Here is an 8,119-nt window from a genome sequence, read left to right on the forward strand (position 1 = left end):
GGAATCCAAAGCAATATTAAGGTGCACATAATTACAAGGTCAGAGTAGTGAAAGATCCACAAGAATGGAGGGTAGTAATGTCTTCCCTTTCCAAGAAATGCCAAAAGAAAAAAAAATACTGCAACATTTTTTAAAAGATTAAATTTCATACAAATATTATCAGTGAAAAATTGAAGAAAATTTATAATAAATTAGGAACAGTTAAAAAAAACAAACTTAAGAAGTATTCTGCAATCTCCCCTTCAATGTTTGTTTTACCCCCCCCTTTCCTCCTCAAAAAATTTGAAATGCTTGCCTGTCTCAAAGGAGATAAGAATGATAAGTGGACATTCATTTTGGCCATAAAATTAAAGCTCTGTCACTTAAAAAAAAATTATTCAAACAGTCCAGATTTGCATATAACAATTTTAAAAAATGCCTTTTAATATAAAAAAATAAGTTAAAAGTTAAATTAAGTTAAAGAATCCACTAATTCAACAATAAGTAAACATTAAAAGATTCCAAATCATTTTTTTTTGTACCACTGGCACCAGAATGTTTCGTTGTCCTTATTGACAGAAGAGTATTTTGTGTGTCATTAATTTTCAGTGATACCTCAATATTTGAAGCATCAAATGTGTTAGGTGTACACAGATTTATTATTATTCCTGACACCTCCAAGGAGTCCGAGGACTCATTGCAGGAGGACACCTTTAAACAATTTAATAACACATAAAAAAAAAAAAAAATCAGCTAACGCCTTTTTATTCCCGTATACGGGAGTAGGCGAGGCCATTTAGCCCTATCTAACTTTTGGAGACTGAGTGGGCAGTTCAATCTCCACTGGTACCCAATCAGAGACAGATGGCCCAAGGCTATCACTAATTAAGCGGTACGCAGTGAAGAGAGACGGCTCAAATGTGCCACCATCTCGTGGTCCCTAACCCTAACACAATATATTTAATGTCTGAAATAATGTGGGTTCTACGGTCGATTTTCTTGAGTTTACAGGACGAAAAACCCGAGTTTCCGGGAGGAAAAACCTGCTTGCCCGTGCCAGAGATCGACTAACTCGGGAACCGGTCGAAAAAAGGCTTAGAAAAATTTCCTCTAGTCGCCGACTAGACTCGACACCAAGTCTTCCTTCGTGCGGCCAAGCGCGGCGGTGTGCAAACGCCACATCCACTGAGCTACACAGGCTCTACTGAGCTACATTTAAATAAGAAAGATATAATTTTACATAAAATCTAGAATTTCTTTAGAATAGATTCTATAAGAAATAATGTGAACTAAGTAACGATCAAACCTTTACATTTGGTTGGGTCTTCTTCATGAGAAAGAGATGGGTTCAGATTCTGTCTGTGATAGGACTAATTTCATGTAAGGCTGAACTAAATTAGCCATTCTTAGAAAGAATGATATTTAATAGCTTTTTTAACTGCTATGTACAATATCAAATATTATTATTTGGTTGTATTTAGTATGTAAATTGTTAAATAACTATTGAAGCAGCACCATAACTAGAATGGAGCAAGAAGAGTACCTATCCTAAGCCCAACAAAGCTAGAGGAACAACAGTTTATTTAAAAATAAATAAATAAAATAAAATAAACATAAACATAAAATTAAAACATAAAATCAAAATAAAAGCTATATAAATAGTGCAAATACTGTGTATTTATGTAGAACAAAACATGAGGATCATTTCAACACAGTGCAGTGGAATGATGTACTGTTTAGCTGTAAGTCAGACTCTGAGAAAAATGTGTGCTCATTTCTATTTCTTGTGTTTTCATTCTGAAAAAAAAACAACAACTTCAAAATGGAGAAAGAATCTGACTTAGGATGGATATCACACAATAACAAGTTGTAAGTTTCACTTTTAGTTACTTGCTTACCAAGTACTAAAGAAATGTAGGCAGCATAGTTCTCAATAGTTAAATATGCTTCACAGTTGGGTGTGTGTGTGTGTGTGTGTGTGTGTGCAGGTAGACATGATTAGTATTTTTCTCTGGGTGCATGAAGCAAAAATTATTCTTGAAATGAAATGGTAAGAAAGTCTTATGAAATAAAAACATAGACGATTACATCATGTCCGTCTTAGTCATTGAAAAAACAAAACTATAAATACCACAATTTTTGGAAATTTGTAAGCTTCTACATCCCACTTTGCACAGCCATTCACAATTCTACCTAATACTACATATTTATCTAATACTGGCTAATATTCGCATGTTCTATGATCGATTTCCCGAGTTGCGGGGTTAAAAAGCTTAACCTCACATTCTTCGTGGAGAGAAAAAATTCTATTTAAATTTGAAGCGCGACAATCATTTCCTAATACTAAATGTGTCCCGAATTAAAATAATAATAATAATAATAATAATAATAATAATAATAATAATAATAATAATAATAAACCAGGAGGGCTCTCTTGTCATTAACTTCAATGGGATCAAACCCACACATTTCTGCAATTTAGCATCATGGAAGTCACCACGAATTTTCTGTTGCACCTAGTGACTTTAAAAAACAGATATTCTATAATTACATATATTACCATATGCGTGTAATTTCCATTCACCCCAGATTAATCTGCTATTAAATAAAAAAAATATTATGCAAACGTTTTAGGGATAATTTTATGTAACCTTACACATATTGTGTGGTTCACAGACCACTGTTTTGCACCTCACTTTCATAAAATAATATAATATTATTTTCATAAAACAATATTCAAACAATAATATTTCTGTTCTGAGTTAAACTTTTGATACTGTATTCGTTTATAAAAAAATTAATTAAAAATGTTAGAGAAAAAACATTCTTTTCTTACCTCAGCGGGTTTCAGTTTCAGTTATAGACAATGGAAGAACAGAAAAAAATATTTTTCTGAGTGTTCATAGTGTCGATTGAGCATAACTAAAATAATTTTATATAATTAATTATTGAGAAAATTATCGGAGTTAATTAACTGGCGTGGTGGGCGCTAGGGGTAGGTAAAAAGATTCTTTTCGCAAAGTGCTAAATTTCCCTTTGTGAAAAAATAAATTACAACATTCACAGACCTATAAAAGTCGTTTTTTTATAAAAAATTAATTGAGATATTCCATTTTCACCAGAATCATGACCAGTAATATAGCTAGGTTTTTGGCACCTTTAGCAAATTCGTAGCTATGTGCTTTTTAGTGTGATAATGCCGATAATTAGTAAAATATCCTGTCTCTGTTCTAACACTAGTTAGAACAGAGACAGGACGTCCTTGCAATTTCCTCAATGTCGTAGCATCCTAAAGAGTACCAAAGATTTGGTACTTCATAAACAGTACCAAATCATGGAGATATGGTACTCTTTATGTAGACCAAATGAAGAGAAGTGAGTGTTGCGCACGTGGTAAATGTCGAATGTTTTTCAGTTCACATTTTCTAGCGATTTATATTAATAGTTTGGATTATGGCATAAGTTTGTTTATGACAGATCTGAAGTATGTAAGGAATTTTGGTGAGTAAACTCATTAATATGTTCTGATTCTTTCTTCGATTTTCAAAAGTGCACGATAATCGATGAGTCCCTGACTTCCTGTAAGAAAACCTACTTATAATAATAATAGAACTGTGCCATCAGTGTGTGATTGGCAAGCCATTGCTATCGTGAGGTATTATCTTCTAGTAGTTTTGTATTTTTCAACTTAGAAATTGCTGTTTTTGAATCTAAGTGCACAATGGCAATTAATTCATAAAAGATGGAAACTCAAATATCCTTGAAATGATAAAATCACCAAATCGATATGTCAACTGTTTCTGGGCAGTTACTTCCTAGTGAAGTCGGGTAGATGTGACTTATGAAGGGAGGAGCAAAAAAGGCTAACAGAATAGTGTATTATAGTTCATTCTATTACAATGTATTTCTTGGCAATCCTTGTAAATAGTCACATGAGTACTCAACTCTTAATGGCTAGATGTCACATGGGAATGTAATATTATATTGAATGAGGAACCCTTGTCTATTATTCCGGTGCAAAAGTAAGAATTGCAACTGTCAAGGAAGAGGAAAAGACAAAATCCTCCAAAAAGATTTATTGGTGACTCTAAATAATAAAGGCACAAAGTAATAGGCAACTTCAGGAATAATAGAACTAGACATACCACAGGTTCGAAGACATAGCAAAAAAATAATGTCAAAGTTATGCAAATTGAAATCTCTTTCATGGTTTTTGCAGTACAGACAATGATGAGAGCAGATAGTGTTTTTGTATTTTCCAAGAGTCTACATTCATAGTGCTACATTTATTCCAGTTCCAAATAAGCTATCCATTATTACCACTTAGAATGTTTCGAACTCATCCCATAGGATCAGTGTCATGTGAAGGTAGTGCAGTATTATATATCCTTATTATTTATGCACTGGATGAGTTTTTCACATCCAGTGCAATTCAGACAATGACGACAGCAGAGCGTGTTTTTGTATCTTCCAGCAGATCAAAGTACTACATTAATTCCAGTTCCAAATAAGCTACCCATGATTACCACTTGGAGTGCCTGACACTCACCTCATAGGATCAGTGTCATGTCCAGGTAGTCAAGCATCATATCCTTATTATTTATGTACTACACGATGTACCGCCCAGCATACTGTGTTTTGGGGAGAAATTTTAGAGGATTTATATAATTTATTATAAAACACAAACTTTTGTTGCATATCTGCAGTGCTGTGAGGATAGCCATTACTTTCTGGCACACTGTCACAATTCGAGCTATGGAGAAAGAAATAGACGCAGTTATTGAGATGTAAGTTGAAGATGAACAGAGATTAGAAGTTGATACGATTCGTTGGTAGATGATGAGAGAGAGAGAGAGAGAGAGAGAGAGAGAGAGAGAGAGAGAGAGAGAGAAGCGTCGAGAGGATGAAATAACAAGGGAAGGAAAAGAAATAAGGTGCAGAGAAGAGAGAAAGAGAGTTATTAGGTGTGTGAGAGTAAGACAGAGGAGAATGAATCGAAGACATGAGAGTAATGTGAGAGAATAAGAGAGAATCAAAGCATGGATGATATAGTGAAACGGGCTAGATATCGTATGTTTACAAGAGTCCTTCATAGGATTTAGCATGAGCTTGAGATATGGCAGAAATGACATGTCAACGATGCCGTCGAGGAAAGAAAGAGAATACTTGACTAAGCAGGGAAGAAAGTAAGTACGAAGAGATTTTTTGAGATTCCATGATGAGAGGAGTGTTTGATAAGGGCGTGACGAAATCGTGCTTTTCACTTAATGAAAAGAATTGAGAAGATTAATGACGTTAGTCAAAATAGTAGGATGCAGAAAGGAAAATTGCAAGAGTTAATCATTTTAGCAGGTACGAATGATTAGAAGGTTTAGACAAGTATGTTATGAGGGAAGACATGAAAAAAATTAATGGAAACAGCAAAATAAAAGAGCGAGATAGAGAGAGAGATAAAAAGTAAAGATAGTGAGATTGTTGCCAGAGAAGGGCCATCATTACCAAAGATGTGCAGGAGGAATAATGTGCAGTTTGTGGGTGTATGAATTAAATGGATGGAAGGAGATATAAATTTAATAATTTTCACTTGAATAGATTTGATGTTAAGAGTCTGGAAAACAGTGTTGCTTGTTAACAGTGCCCCCTCCCATTAGATTAGAGTTCAAAACAAGGAATCTGGAGCTACTAGAGAGAAAGAAGATGCATGTTTTTGTGTGGGGAAGTAGGTATACTATTTTCAGATATAATGGATGAAATAGAATAGGGGAGTAGTATCACTGATGATACTACTCCCCCATACTACTCAACTAAAAAATTAGTAAAAATTCAGTACGAGATCAGAGAAGTGTACATTTCAAGTTACGTAATGGAAAATAGAAACCAACAGTACAAAACATATAGTCCATGCTCCAGTTAGCCAAGGAATGAATGCAAACAATAATGTACTGATATGAATCAGACAATCTCAATTGAAAGTGAATAGCAAGCTATTATTATAGAGCTTTCACCTGGGAAAGAAGGAAATGAAATTTATGCACCTGGCAAGGAATAACTATCTTAGGTAGCATATTATTATTATTATTATTATTATTATTATTATTATTATTAAGAGAGGCCTCCAGGGACTAAGAGACTCATCGAGGGAGGCCACATACACACACTAGCTATCATACTTATTCTTCAGTTCATTCGCACTGCTTATACTCACAACATCCAATGGCAATCCATTCCAATCACGTGCCGCCCTCTGAGAGAAAAATATAGCCCTCATCCTATTCTTAGCAGCCTTCATTCTCAGCTTCCAAGGATTCCCTCTCATCCTTCCCCACCATCTGTAAATTTAAAAATTTCATCAACTGAAATCCTGTATGGCCCTTTCAGAAGTTTGTAAGTCTCAATCATATCTTCTCTCTTTCTCCTGTTTGCAAGTGTCTGCAGTCTACAAATTCTCAATTTGTCTTCATAATCAGTATTCCATAATCCTGATATCATTTTTAACACTCTCCTTTGCACTCTCTCCAATTTATCAGAATCACAACGGAAACCAGATCTTACTCTCACACACCTAATAACTCTCTCTCTCTCTCTCTCTGCACCTTATTTCTTTTCCTTCCCTTGTAATTGGGTCAAAGGATTTGTTTATAACTAAACTGACCACAACAACATCGAATTGATGTTATTGTGGTCGGTTTATTGTGGTCAGTGACTGTGCAGTTTTGACCGTCGAAATTGATTAACATATGGAATTTTCAGTAAAGAAGGGATCGCATGTGAAATAACAGAGATGGTATTGGCGATAAACTCAAGAGCAGTGCCATGTCTCGAGAAACTGCAGAGGAAGAATGTGGTGCATGGGAGGTGATTAATGAAAGTTTGTCGGAAGTAATCTGACTGCATACCAAGAATCAGGATAATAAATTCAGTAGGATATTAAATGGCAGAGTAACATCTTTAAGCAGGATCAAAAAAGTTTCTAGAGGGGAATTAAAGTATTACAAGTATGATGCACAGCTCAGACAGGTAAGCAGTATAAAAAAAAAAGACAAATTCAGAGTACTAGTGGGTTTTGTCTGAGTGATCTAACTATAATCCGAAAGAATTCTTTAAGAACTCGGAAAATAAAAAAGGAATATGTATGATGAGCGCAGGTAGTAGTAGTAGCGAAGTGACAGATAAAGAAAAAAAAATTGAATTATTGAATGATCACTTTGTAAAGATTTGCAATAAAAGATGTGGCAAGGGTATTTGAAAACAGAGGTGGATGAAGTAGTGAGAGGAACATTATATAACGTTCCTCCTTCTACGTTGAGGTGTATATAGAGGTGTGTGTGTGTGTGTGTGTGTGTGTGTGTGTGTGTGTGTGTGTGTGTGTGTGTGTGTGTGTGTGTGTGTGTGTGTGTGTGTGTGTGTGTGTGTGTGTGTGTGTGTGTGTGTGTGTGTGTGTGTGTGTGTGTGTGTGTGTGTGTGTGTGTGTGTGTGTGTGTGTGTGTGTGTGAAAAGAGAGAGAGAGAGAGGTGTGTATATATATATATAAAATGACAGTTCTATATTACCCATAACACCCAGATCCCTGGTCTTATCAATTACCAGCCATGAAACCCATCAATAGAATTCAGAGACTAAAACGTTTTAAATTCAAAGTGAATAACTTTACATTTAGCCATATTAAAAGGAAAATCGTTATCCTTTGAACACACCGACACCTTATTCAAATCATCCTTGAGGATCACTATATCACCTTTATTTACTATAGATCCTCCCAACTTAGCAACATGAACAAACTGGATAGCACTCAACAAATTATCTCCAATATCATTAATATACAACTGAAACAACAGTGGACCAAGAACAGAGCTGTGTGGAACACTATTATGTTACTTTTCAAATCTTTGACTCCGCTATACACTGCTCTTTGATACGTGTCTGACAACCACCCACCCATTTATCAATCTCACCAATCCGTTCCCATTTGCTTTATTTAGCTTACTTAACTGATTCGAGGGCAGTATTCGGTCAAATGCTTTTGCAAAGTTCAACAATATCAGAGTATAGGTATTATCTATATCCAACTCTAACGTTACTTTCTTGTAGAAACAAAGTAAATTGCTAAAGTAAGAGATCCTTTATTCACCTTCATTCCACC

Source organism: Typopeltis vanoorti, chromosome 20, assembly GCF_054136105.1.
Source record: "Typopeltis vanoorti isolate ZY-2024b chromosome 20, IOZ_Tvanoo_1.0, whole genome shotgun sequence".
Lineage (NCBI taxonomy): Eukaryota > Metazoa > Arthropoda > Arachnida > Uropygi > Thelyphonidae > Typopeltis > Typopeltis vanoorti.